Here is a 13,792-nt window from a genome sequence, read left to right on the forward strand (position 1 = left end):
GTCGAGGTCGAGTCTAGGTAGCCATTCAGTTTGTCAGCGTCCCCCTTTTCTCTAGTCCATATGCGCCTATCTGAATCGAGTGTTGCTGCTACTGCCGCTGGTTTCTATGAGCGCCAAAAGTACAAGCAGTATGTTAACTACAGTTCACCCGTCGTTGCAGCAGCCGTCGGTCTACTGCTTATTCCAGGGGTAGGCTTGCGGATCCTTGGCCTCTCGTTCAGTTTAGTAGCAGTCCAATGGGACCGGATCACTTGACCTGGACATGTGTATACCTAAGCCAGGAGGACGGGTTACACTGGTCCCCATTTTCGACTAGAGCATCGTCCGTCACTGCTAGAAGCAGCTACAGGCGCAACGGATTTAAATAAGCCGGTCGCTCGGTGCACTACCGGACGGCAAGGCTGACTGCTTGTGCGATGGCAGCGATATGCAGTGGGCGACATGAGGAGCGTGACGCACGAGACAGAGTGATGTGGCACCAAAGGTTCGTAGCAGATCTGGTCGACGCGTTTGACGGAACTTAATATCGAGTTCAACTCTACCGTAGCGCGACTCACACTGGGACAAAGTTCATTTTCAAGCCTTCGATATCCGGTTTGTTAGTTGCACTTGCATCCAACCATGTACTGTCGCATCTTACCTAAACCATACGCTGTTCGGTACCACACGCTTCGAAGAGACGATCACGGAGAAGATGGCGGCGGCCGAGAACGCTGCTCCTACCAGGGATGGAACGGTGGAAGAAAGCGAACTCATAAAGAGGTTATCGCATTCTCATTCGGTCTGCTGAACACCGTCTGAGATGAGCTGACCTATAAGGCAGCGGCAGCAGCAGCAGCAGCCGCTGCCGCCGCCAACGAGACGGGTTCTATGTACAACCTACTAACGCTAAGATATAGAAGAACGACCTGCTTTGGAACAAAGCTGCCGAACCAGCTGGCTACAAACGCACATACGCGCGCACACGCACATACGCACGCAGATAGCCATGCTCAATACAGGACTCGCCCTTTCTTGCCGCTAAACTGCAACGTAGAATGGCGCATGTTAGCGTAGGGTAGTAAGGCGATGGGGCGATTGCCGAGGGATGGATTTCTATGAGAAGTTGTTATGTCCGAAGATGCAGATAGAGAGAGAGATGTGAAGGAGGTATTTGGGTGCGATTCGATGAGGCGTAAACGAAAGCTACTTTCCGGCCTCAGGCATGCGGGCGTGGGGAGAGATAGGCGGGATTGGATGAGGCGCCGAACTACGTCGCCGGAGACTGCTAGCGAAAAAGAGCCAGCGCCTAGAAGGCACTTGCCAGTCACATAATAGATACAGTTGAATACCGAGAGACTCGCCATATAAGTATACGTATATATGTGGTGTGTCTATATATGTACAATCGGTTAGGTTGCCGATATGTAGTTAGACGGACGCAGCGAACCCATTGTCGTTCAATCGTACCAATGTATTACCGATAGAGTGCAAATTGAAAGGTCATGAATGGGACGGGTTGCGATGATGGAAGCATTTATTTATCGGGTCTATTTATACTCGACTTAGCTAAAACGTGTAATAGATAGGTTAGGTAAGACTGAACTGAACGCCGAAAGGAGGGCGAGCTAAACCTCCACTACTCCCTCAACCTGTCTGACTGCTACAGTTTCAAAATAAATGTAACGCTTCTTCTAAAAACAGATACCTAAACGTCACTCAAGTATCGAGTTAGGACGCTGACCTCTGATGTAAACTCCTTGAATTAAAGAAGCAGGGAGAACTACCGGCGTTGCGCACTGGGCTATCTATTGTTTCTCTATCCGCCATGTCTGTCTGTATGCTATACACCCTTCCGATGACTTTTTGTCTGGTTGGGTGACTAGCTGATGGCTGGCTCTGTGCTTTTTTCTGCATCGGACCCTGTGTGTTCCTTCTTTATCCAATTATTGCTATTATTGAAGTATCACTCTGATATTGGAGAAGGAGCGCGAAATAGGGCCAGGTCCTTTTGCCGCTCGGATGTCGCTTTCTTTTCGAGTAGTAAACGCTAGTAGTGTGTATTGTGTATGGTCGATTAAGGTGAAGGTGCCAACAGCTATGGGGCCTGTCAAGGAACGGGTAGGTCGACTAACGGGAGACAGTCGGCGTGTCCTCTGAGCGGTTTGTGTCTTCTGTTGTGTTGAAATCGCAATACCCTATATCTCCCCCCGTACCGTTGCCATCGCCGCTTATCGTCCTCTTTCCTTTCGTAACCGTCACATTTTCTTTACTTCTTTCCTGGATCATTTTCGTCATGAGCAGTCACATCTCTTTATCTCTGTGCTTGTCGTTACTTTTTGCGTGCGGTCCTTTAGTAGCGACTCCTCACTCGCAGATTGCTAACCGACCTCGAGACCGGCTTCACTCGAATCAGTTCGACTGCATTGAATCTGATTGGTGTTAACTGGTCTCCAAGCGCTCAAGAAACGATCGATGGCTGACCAAGAAAGCGAAAAACAAACCTATGCTTCGAAAGAACGCTACAGTTATAAGAGAAATGGTCAACGAAAAAAATACAGAGATCATTGTCACGTTTTTTGGTCACGAGAACTACTCGGGTGCTTCTAAAGCGGCCGTGCATCAGCACTGACAAGTGCCCCAGCGCTGATTTCAGAGGACTAAAAAGCGGGGTTATCACAAGATGAGGGCCGTAAGGTGGCACATGCTTTGCGTCTATATGTGTGCGACGAATAAGGAGCCATTTTTCTCTGTATTTGCATTTTATTTGTGTTTTTTGCTTACTTGTGGGGCATGGGAAGGCCCACAGTATGTAAGGGGGTCAAATGCATAGCAACGGAGAGACAAGCAAACAAGGGAAAACTGCCAAAGGGATTAAGCGGGTTGCGGCCTGAAGGCAATTCTATCTTCTTGAAATCCTGGATTTCGACGCTCTTGGAATCGCTCGTCAGCACGGACACAGCGTGTTTCTTTGTGTCTCTTTGTGTGTGTGAGTACAGGCCGGCCGGTAGCGATTTCGTTCATCTCAGTTTGGTTCGTTTTTACTTTCGCGTTCCGTAAACGCGCCTCGTTGTTCGTCCTCATTGCTGAAAGCGCTGGCGGCGCTGCCGCTGGTGCCTCCGGCACCGCCGCAGCCCCATGCCGGAACCAAAGATATTTGGAATCGCCAACGCTGCAGCGGCTCTTGTTGCTGATATCGTCATCGTCGCCATTGCTACCGCCATTGTCATACTTTTTTTTCTTTTTCCTCGTCTTTTCGCCACTCAAAACGTCTACTCGCTATGGTTAGTCCCCGGGACGAATTCCATGTCTCGAAGAATAGCTTTGCGTCTCTATCGACTTTTCTTTCTCTCTGTGTCGTCCTTTTTCGATTCGTCTTCGCTCGCAAGTCAAAGGCAGAAAAGAGCCTTCGTCTCATTTGGATGGGACTAGCACGTTACAGCAGTGGCGACGGTAGAGGTTGTATTGCAAGGTTCTTACCGCTGCTCGAAGTACGGAAGGATATTATGCGGTGGACGCGTGCGGTGGGTCTCGACCAAGTAGGAATGAGCTTCTATACCGATTTGGGTCTTGCTTGGACGACAAAAAAAATAAGACAGTAACGATCTTTCAGAAAATATTCAGGAGCATCGCTATCGACATTATCATCATCATCGTCTGCAGCAGTAGAAGCACCATGAACTGCCTCTCGCCTTTCTTCGTTTTGCCCCGTCTTCGTCCGTTCTCTCTTTCGTTTAAAGGGATATGAAGCAGCGCGAGTGCATCACACCCGAAGTGGAGACGATATAGATTGAATTACATTTGAAAAAACGGCTGAAAACGAAGTGCTAGGCCATGACTCCACTGTCTCTGTCTTGGCCCAAAAAAGGGAAACGTGTCTTTTACAAAGAAGTACCTTTTTTTTTTTGAATATAGAGGGCAAAGGAAGGAAAGTTGGTAGGTACTTGTTGGAATGGGTTAGAAACATCCATTTCGTATTAAAGCGAAAAGGATTTTTATGCAGCAAAGTTTTACACTCAACATAAATGAGATGGTCTATGGGCGTTTGGCCCTTCCATAAGGTCGCAATGAACGAGCGCTTAGAAAGATAGTTAGCAGTATTCTCTAATATCTACGATTGGAGTGGTTGTGATTCATTAATCGCTTTGCGGTTGTTCAGTCAATATAAACATTTCAATAGTACATAATTATGGCTTAGAGACAATGGACTCGAGAGCAGGACGTGTGGGCAACTGGGTAAAACAGTACTCTCAGAGCCAACAGCTAAGTAATAGAGCAACTGGTTTTGAATTTGTTTGGCTAGATATAAGTCAATTCTAAGGCGCGCGCTTTTTCAAAGGTATTTTAACTGGTGTTCAATAATTTCGTCCAGTAATAGGATCCTAATTGAGTACACAATTACTCTTGGAAAGTCTTTACATTTTGGGAGCAATCGACGATGACTAGCAGGTCGTTTCTCTGCGCAGCTTGTGAAAGCTACCAAAGTCCACTTTCTCAGTATGATATGGCTTATACGATTAGTACTGCCCAATTTGAACTTCTATATGTTTTTTAAGTGGACAAAAATATCGCAAATGGTCCGACCGGCGTTTTTACTTTATATAACATTTTCAAGCGAGCACTGTGCGATTTTACCTATGGTAGTACGCCTTAGCTTTTCGGAGATCGTGCTGTACATCTGCACGTAACCTTTCATTTCTATAGAATACTACAGAGTTTAGCAACGCGTGTGAAGTAGCATGATTATGGACTATCTCGTTTTATTTCCTTATCTCTCGAAAGAACCTTGGCAGACAAATACAACGGAATATGTGAACAGCGACCCCCCAGCACTCATTCAATACCGCTTCAGCAGGCCAAATAGAACTCAAGGAATAGTAACGATTATAGTCATTCCGTAAACACTTATAGCCCGTTTTCTCGTAGGGGACCACTATTTAGTCCATTTCACAGCTTCAGTAATGTTTTATCCGTACACAAGTTTTCTCTACAAAAGTACCATTGTATAGACGAAGAAGATCGATGTGTCCGTCTGTAATGCAATTCAAAATAGTAATTATTAGAATTCATTGTTAGATTCAATTCAGATGCTACAAGTCAAGTACAAATTGTTGGGAATACATTGTGCCTTCCACTCGAAACGCTCACGGACATTGGCAACATATTTACCGTTGGGTGTCAACGGACGTACAAAGCCCGCTCACATTTAAATCGTGTACTACATTTGTTCCTTATATATATATATATATACATATATATGTATGTATATATATAAACCTGTACTGTATCAGGTTGCCGGGCAAACTTCTTCTTTCTATATAAAGGCAGCCATATTTTTCGGAAGCACACAGAAAACAGAAGCGTCAGGAGTAATTAACCGTGACGGCTTCTACCTGCAGCTACATCGGCGTTTTGTCTCTCTAAGTCTATGTATCGTTGCGCGTGTGTTGAGTATAAAAAACGTCCATAGTAAAAATAGACAAAATAGGCTAGTTATTACTATACAATAGCGCTAACTCGAACCCATTATGTGGCACCCAGTTTCTGGGCGCGACGCGACGCTGCCTCTGCTCTATGCGACACGTTCTGGGCGAGTCGGAACGCATCGTTTATTTTGTCGCGTACTTATGCATGTATGCTTTTATATATATATATATATATATATATATATATATATATATATATATATATATATATCGTATTTTGCCCTCGTATTCTCTTCAAAAGAAAGCAAATGGCGCAAGCGCTAATTTTGCAGAACCAACCGGCCATTGCGTTCATCGGTAACAGCCACGACCATTAGACGAGCCATCACGTATCACCAGCACCAATGGAAATCGAGCAAAAGAATCGTCGTAAAACCCAGTAGTGTGTCTTTGTTATTTGTTTGGAATTTTTAAAAATCACACCGTACGTATTTTCCTTTTTCCGCTTTGTTGAACTGTTGCCCATGCCGCTGTTGCCGTCAGCGAAGTGCGAGTTCCGCCATGTAAAAAAAACGGAGAGACAAACGGTTTATTGCTTAGCTGATTTTCAAGTAAATAATGGTTCGGAAAAACTGGATATGGCTCACTATAAGTAGATGTAAATACGTGATTTGAAACAAATAACACCAATGACAACAGGTAGGACCGGCACAGCAGACAGACGGACAAAAACACAATAGAGTTTTGTTTAGAAATGGGTAATTTTTCAACTAATATATGGCTTTGGAGATTTTCTCGTTAGCCGCATTTGATGTATGTCGGAAGGCGCAGTAACAACAACGTATAAGTTCAACATCAAGTTACTGTGTATCTTATGTTTGTTGTTACTGAGTAATAATTAACAATCGTTCCTCGATTGGACGTCAAAGATGAATGGACAAAGTTAGTCTAGTAAATTGACGCGCTGGAAACGGTCGTTGGGCAGCTGAGCTGGTTGTGCTCCTCGTCCCGCCAGATTCCGATCAGACTACATTTTTTTTAAATCTTCAATCTATTAGTTTTAATGCTATCGGTAAATTCTCTGGCGATTTTCGCGCTTTGAGAATTAACAATTCATAGCAACAAGCGTCGGCTGGTCTGCTGATGAATGCATAATCACGCCTTTGTAGCAAATTTCAGCTCTTAATTGTCCGAAACTGGAGCCGAACAAATGACAACAACACCCCTGTCGTCATCGGCACCAAAAAACAGGCACAGACGTTTATCCAACACAAAAATTATTTAGAATTTACTGAAAAAATGATGACACATATCTAACGACACAGCGTATTATTCTTTTCTTTTTCATCAACATCAAGTTTCTTACGATCAATCAATCAATCATCGGCTGCAAGCAAGTACGTACGATAGGGATTTTTGTACACTTCCCAGCATCAGCCACGAGCGGCATTTCATCGATGCAATCGATTAATGCAAAAGTTCAAATGGCATCAAGTTCTACGCACGGAAATCAGTTATACGAACCGTAAACTATGTTTTATAACTTAACGTAGTAACTATGAGCAATGACTGCGGAGTTCGTGTTGAAAGTTAAGCAGTCTGTACAGATAATATCTCGAGCAGGCTGCACTAGAACGCTATACAAAGCGCTCAATAGTCATCAACAGTAACGGTTAAGTCAAATAACAATACTGGGTAATGGTGGTTTCTGTGCAGTAGCTCTGACGGACTAAATAGCGGTAGCGAATAATATTTGCCAGGAAGATTACTTTTGTTCAGTTTCTTGAGACGGTTTAAAATCGTAAAGATCCGAACAATTACCGTAACTCTACAACTTTTTCTTACCTATTGTGCGTTTAGGTTGTACCCTGTGACGAGACAATCGATCTTATTCAGTCTGATTCTACTGAGTACTACTATAATGGCGGTCAGACAGACGAGTTCAGTGATGCTGCCCTGAGGTGTTTACTTCGATGTCCGCAAGCTTCGCCCAAAATAGCTTCGGTTAATACTATCGCCAAGATGAACTGCATCGATTGAAGTTAAATAAATAAATTTGAATTTTTATTTGCTGGCTAACTATCGGACTGTTTGAAATTTGAACGACTGTAAGCAAGGACGAATCACCTTATTACGTTGCTACATTAGACGCTTTGGGTATACTATAACTATAAGATAGCAATGTCAAACATAGCTGGGTGACCACTAAAGACAATTCTAGTGCTGGTACACACCTTTACGCTTATTTGCTTACCGCTATTAGTGGTATAAATGAATGGCCAACGAATCGGTCGCCATGATTGATGACTAACTGTGGACCAGAACGTCGGAAACGTTGTAGCTGCAAGATGCCGGGTGTAGCTGGTAATGTTTACGATGCATTGATAAATGCGCTTACGATGACAGATGCCGAAATGAATACACGAATAAAAGAGCGGCTAAGGATTAGCACAAAAATACGGCCAGTCACACCGGCTTAATAGTGCGAAACGTAAAAAAAGGCACGACGCTTCAGCAGGCCAAAATAGCGACGTGGTTTCATCCGCCATGATACCAATACGTCTATCTCTACGAATTTGACGTCTTTCTAAAATTAGGTAAAAGACAAAATAGAAAAGACGTAGATACGTACACACATAGCATCTCTAGCTAGAAATTACTTCCGTGAATTAACTAGTATAATATTAATATTGTTGATATTACCCGTTAACTAATGCCGGTGGCAAAATCTGATAAAGTAAGCCTAAGTTTAATAGAGTCCTCAAGTGTACACGTAAAGCAAACAAGACAAAACGTATTACAAAGTCCAATGGAGACGAATGAAACGATGCAATACAATAATCATGAATGAGCGTATCACTGTGAATTCAGCTGACGATACATCTCATCGTGGGTATGAACAGTACGGAGTGAAACAAGTCCCAGATACGTTTACGCCGCTCCAAGCATTGCAACAGCTTCGGTGGATTTTGGCCGTTTTATTTCTATCTTTTTTTTCTTACTATATCATAAGCAAAGCGCGAACGACGCACGAGCTTGAAAGGCATTCTTCTATCGTTGCGGTGTATTTCCTCTAGGCTCGACGTTGACCCTTAACACTCTCATCTCGATCTTCAGTCTCACGGCCGAGCGCGAGCAGGTAGCCCTTAGTCGGCTTCGATAGTAGCACCATTGCTTTACAACTGAAGACAACGGAATAGTGATCCCGTCAAAAGTGACAAACAAGAAAAAAATCGCATAAAACACAAACCATTACGAGTTTAACATAAACTTGCAGTATTATTGTTGTTAGTATTTTTTTTTTTCTATTAGAAACGACGTTGGCAGTAGTAGTGGCGATGAAAATTAACTGTGTTAATAAATTAAATCAGTTTAATAAAGAAGTAACGATGACAGCGATGCTACTAGTAACTACTACATTTCACAGAATTCAATATTTTAGCGACTATAAAAACAAAATGTGTGCCCATGTAAATTTGAGTGCGCCGCACCGTCTCGTACGTCAGCTTCCTTCTAGCATTGATTTTTTTTTAGCGTTGTTTTTATATAATCGAGGCTGCATTACTATCTGATTAGTAACAGGAATACTTTTCTACTACTGTCGTAGATGATGCCGATTTCCTTTTTACCAATAGCGTTTGTTTTCTCACGCTTAATCGAACGTCCCAACGTGAAGGACGCGGTAAGCGCTGATACCCAGTATGCAGACTCTGCGGCGAGCCAAGGCAGCTATTGCTGTCAAATACGTACCTGTCGATGCTGCATTTGGCTTGTTCGCGCTGGCCAGTCTATTCGTTTGTTTCGGTTTCATGCGTTTCCTACTCGTTAGTATATCCGTTTGCTCACTTACTTGTTTGTGTGTAGATCTGGTTGATTTGGCGTGCCGTGTTACGGATCGCCAACAGTAGAGCGGCGGATTTAGACAGATAGCATAAATTCTGGGAAATGGGAAACGAACAAGGTCAAGAAGAAAGAGGATTGCCAAGCGCATCGACGCTTGCCTATTAGCCTGCCTGATCACCATATCGTATCGCGGCGTCTCTGGTCTCGTGCGGTCGAACAATGATTTCGTGCTGACCAACGGCGAACGATTAGACTCTTTTTTTTTTTTTTTTTCTAGTCAACATGGTATTTATAGCGTAAGATGGAATAACGTAATCCGATATATTAGCGCTTGAATGATGCGCTTTTTCGACGCTACCGTGAGACATTATACGGAAGAGAATACAGGTTCAGTGCGGTCTCTGCTTCAGCGTTCGATGTCAATTTAAATGGCCTGCCCAGAAGATATAGTAACATCGAACGAGTACCACATTGCATGCCGTATGTGGGCCAGTATATCTATTGATAAGTATCGATAGTCTGTTCATGACGATTTTCGTCACTACAGGTTTCTGCAATCGATAACACAGAGGGTCGAATGTATACTGTAGCGTATGCAGTCATTGCCGTTTCCACATCTACACAGTATATATACATATGTTAATTTGTTGTCGTTTATCGATTAACGTGACGTACTAAACTCGCGAGGGATTAACATTTCGTGACTACTTTGCTATTTTACATTGTTGGTCTGGATCATCGCCTGTTCCTTGGGCGCTCTTCGTTACAAAAGTGCCTGTTAAGCTGCTAGCGGAGTGTTGATAGCACCAGTGAGCATCTTGCAGCAAGCACTAAGTAGATGAATGCGCCACTGAGTGCTAGAATGAGTCGCCTTGCGGTCGTCACTGCTGCCTGTGTTTAACGGGTCTTTCGTCCACCCACGCGGGCGTACTTCGGCGCTGCTTTGTTTCTCGCAGGCAGCAATCGTGTGTGTGTGTGTTGGGTGCCATGTGTTGTTCACACTTGGGCAACGATCTCACTTTCTCCCTCTCGTTGCCTTATTATAGTCGTGGGCCATCGCGCCGCTACTGCAAGCCAAACATTGTCCATCAGTGGCACCATAAAAACAGTACCGTCCTCATAGGGCAAACACCAACAAGGCGAGCTAGGCCCACTTGGCCGGCCGGTTCAAGCGCATCGATGTTTCTTTTATATAGCTTGCCGGCCCCTTCCCCTAAACGACAGACATGGCTCAAGTGAACGCGCGCCGTTGAAACGCGTCTAGCCCTACTACTCCTTCCATTACGACTATTTCACGGCCCTTACTATACAGCAACGATACTTCTATGGGTCTATTCGTCATTTTCATTCCAAAGCCGTTATTGCTATCGTTAGCTTGGCCAGAGGCAGGTGTCGATGTTATCTATAAAAAAAAAAGAAAAAAAAAAAAAAAAAGCAGATAGACTAATACGAAAAATTGGTGATTCGAAGCTATAAAACGATGTATCCAAATTATACTGTGGTGAAAAGGCAGCAAATCTATGATAAGGATCAAAGTGTTTCGCGGCAAGCTTCAAGCTTGGCAGTATAAAGCTGACCTAAAAACACCACCAGAGTTCAGCCTTTACCGCTTTCGCTCTTCTTTTCACTTTTCCTCTGAATGAACATTTCGAAACAGTCATAAGTAGAATTTTCCTACGGTAACATTTCATTGTAAGCTTAACTATGTTTTGCAATTAGATTTAGAATACGTACGAACTGACCTTCTATTGTATATTATAGGTTGTGCATGAAACTGTCCGTAGCGATAGTTAAGCTACACTGAAGTCTATCGAACAAAACAAAAGAAATGCGTTGAAGTCGAAAGCGCCCGAGGTGAAGAACGAAAATGTAGGAGGCAGAAAAAAATTAAAAATTTACGCCTATGTCCTTTATGTAGAACACACGTCATTTTTCATTTTGCTGGCTTCTATTCTACTCTGTTTTCGTTTTTCGAATCCATATTGTAGAGAACCATAGCGCGCCAATGCAAGACTCTCGCAATTTTCTTTCGTTTCCTGCGATCGTCGCCCTTTTTTTGACATGTACTATCCACTGGGCGCGATTCTCAAGGGACGCCATCTCCTCTGTGGTACGGTACAGCCGTTGCCATTTCGCGCTACCGATAGTTCTTTCTACCCTGTGCAGCTATGTCCTGGATGCGTGCGACCGTCATCTTGTGCCAACGTTCCTCTTGGTCTGGCGTGTCCTAAGAGTTCAAAGTCCTCCTTCTGCTAGCGCCGGAGCGAGAGGTCCTATGCGCCGCTCGGTGGAGGGTACAAGGTTGTTCTGGCTAATGGCGGAACGCCAGTGCAATCCGACATAACGTGGGAGAGGTCCAATCTCTAGTCTGGTTTGGCTCTTGATGTGTAATGACGCAGAGCTTTAGCCTTATAAAAGGAAAAGAGCCAGCTGCCTAGTCCGCCTACATAGGTATTCCTTGCAAGGTTTAGTTGCTATGTGCCCCGTAACTATTGAGATAAGCGCTGGCATTCCCGCTCAGCGTTCGTGGTCGGCGTTGTATGTGTTGTAAAACAGACGGCCATCTTATTTTTTCGATAAGAAATTTTTAGAACCGTTTGATTGGCGGCCGGATGAGTTTGGAGATGTCAGATGTGGGGGCCCCTAAGCGCAGGACTCATAGACGCAGCTGAGAGAGGGTTAACGAACGCTTCCGGCCTTTATCGAAAGGACCCCAACGAATCGATCCGTGGACGGACTGACTGACTACCGTCGCTCCATGGATTTCAAGCACCCTTAAACATACAAAGTGAGTGACCAGCCACCAGTCTTATCGACTTGCTAGCAGGCAGTATTCGACTGGTAGAGGGAAAACAGGCAGTCACTGAACTTTGCTGCTCAGAAATAGTTTAAAAGCTTTTTCAGAGAGATTGACACAACTCTGTTTCTAACTAGGACAACGAACGGAGGGGTTCTTCATGTTTTTGTCGTTTCGTTAAAAACAGTGAATCACAAGGTCATGATGCAAGGTGCATGCCGCCGGACCGAACACATGACGACTTCGTTTATGTCTAGGAAAACTCGTCGTGATTACCTCGCGTCTACCCCAAGCGCGCAGTACTACACGACGGTCCGGGTCGACAGAAACCAACCCCATTCTGTGTGCCACTTTTCGTGCCAAGCTTTACCCCTAACTAGCCCTGATTCTTCTCCATGTCTCTCCAGGGAGCTTCGGCTCAGGCACGGGCAGCGTTGCGCTCTTTGATTTGCCGGCCGATAGCGTCCCCCTGAATGAAAAGCTCTCCCATGGAGGAGACGCACAAGAGCAAGGCATATCTAAGCAACACAGGGTTGATTAGAAAACGCGTAAATTATTTAAGTTTTACTAAGGTATGACAAAGACGAGGGCTATTTTGTGAAGTTATCGCTCGTAATTTTCATTTCTGCTTTTTATTAAAACTGTCTCTCCAAGTTCCGCTAATAGATTTGAACGTGACGTTTCATTATCGGGAATATCTGTACGACTGTGAACCAACGTACGCGTAGTCAGTTGATTACTAATACAAATAATACGATACTGATGATGTGTGATATCCTAGGAAATCATTTATTAATGAAATTGTCAATATGAACGCTATTGTTGATCTCCGGCAACTCCTCACTCACACAAGTCGAGTCAGTATAAAAGTAATCCTTGTCAATAGGACCAAGTTTCTGTGCGTGACCATTAAATCAGTAAATTCTGTTTCATATACAATATACGTATAACATATACAGTAAAGAAACTGTACACTCTTAAAGCTTGCAGCCTGAATTTTTTTTATAGAAATTTATAAAGATAGCGAACTAATTGCCTGCCTGTTGCTAGTCATACTCTTAAATTGCAATCCACCCGTTCATATGCACAGCTCCATGGTCGCCTCGATTTCTTAATGCATTGCCGACTCGTCAGCCGGAAGCGCCTGAGGTCGTTTGGCGGTCGCCGGATACTTCGCTTATGGTTGTACTATGGCGGTTTCCGTTTTCCCTTCGGCTCACCTTTCTAACTGACTGAATCAACCAAAGGAATTGAGGTGGCAGCATGCGTGAGTGGACAAATACCTGGCAAGGATAGCAACTAATCTGAATTGGTCGTGTACCTAATTTATCAACGAAACAATGTTACGCAAGATTCAAAGCAGTCCCGTGGAGGGCCCGTCATAATTTGGCAAACAGTATAACTAGACAGTCTAGCCCTTCCAGCCACAGATACGGCAGCCACGTGGCAGCTGATCGTTAGAAAACTTCAGTTCAGATTTCTTGATCCAATGGCAAAACGGCATGTTTCTTATCATTCTTTCCCAGATCAAACTTGATCGCTAAAACCGTTCTCTGCGTCTGATTTGTAATTTAACTGCGGATACATGAGTGTTAATGGCTATATGCGTGGTTCCAACATACATTGTGGATTTTTAGTTGGCAAGAAGATTAGAATTGCAAAAAAAAAGCTGTATATTTTATTCCATAACATATCTCTCTAATAGCTTTTGAACCTGTAATCTTGTGCGACAATGCGAAAAATCATA

The 13,792-nt window shown here is 43.9% G+C and overlaps 1 protein-coding gene across 3 annotated transcripts in view; it reads left to right on the forward strand.

Annotated features, from left to right (window-relative positions):
* Positions 1–13,792, forward strand: part of LOC111251588 (Krueppel-like factor 6) — a 401,643-nt gene that overhangs the window by 171,128 nt on the left and 216,723 nt on the right. The gene's annotated exons all lie outside the window — the stretch shown is intronic.

This window comes from Varroa destructor, unplaced genomic scaffold (assembly GCF_002443255.2).
Source record: "Varroa destructor unplaced genomic scaffold, Vdes_3.0 BEIS01000005.1, whole genome shotgun sequence".
NCBI classification, from domain to species: Eukaryota; Metazoa; Arthropoda; class Arachnida; order Mesostigmata; family Varroidae; genus Varroa; species Varroa destructor.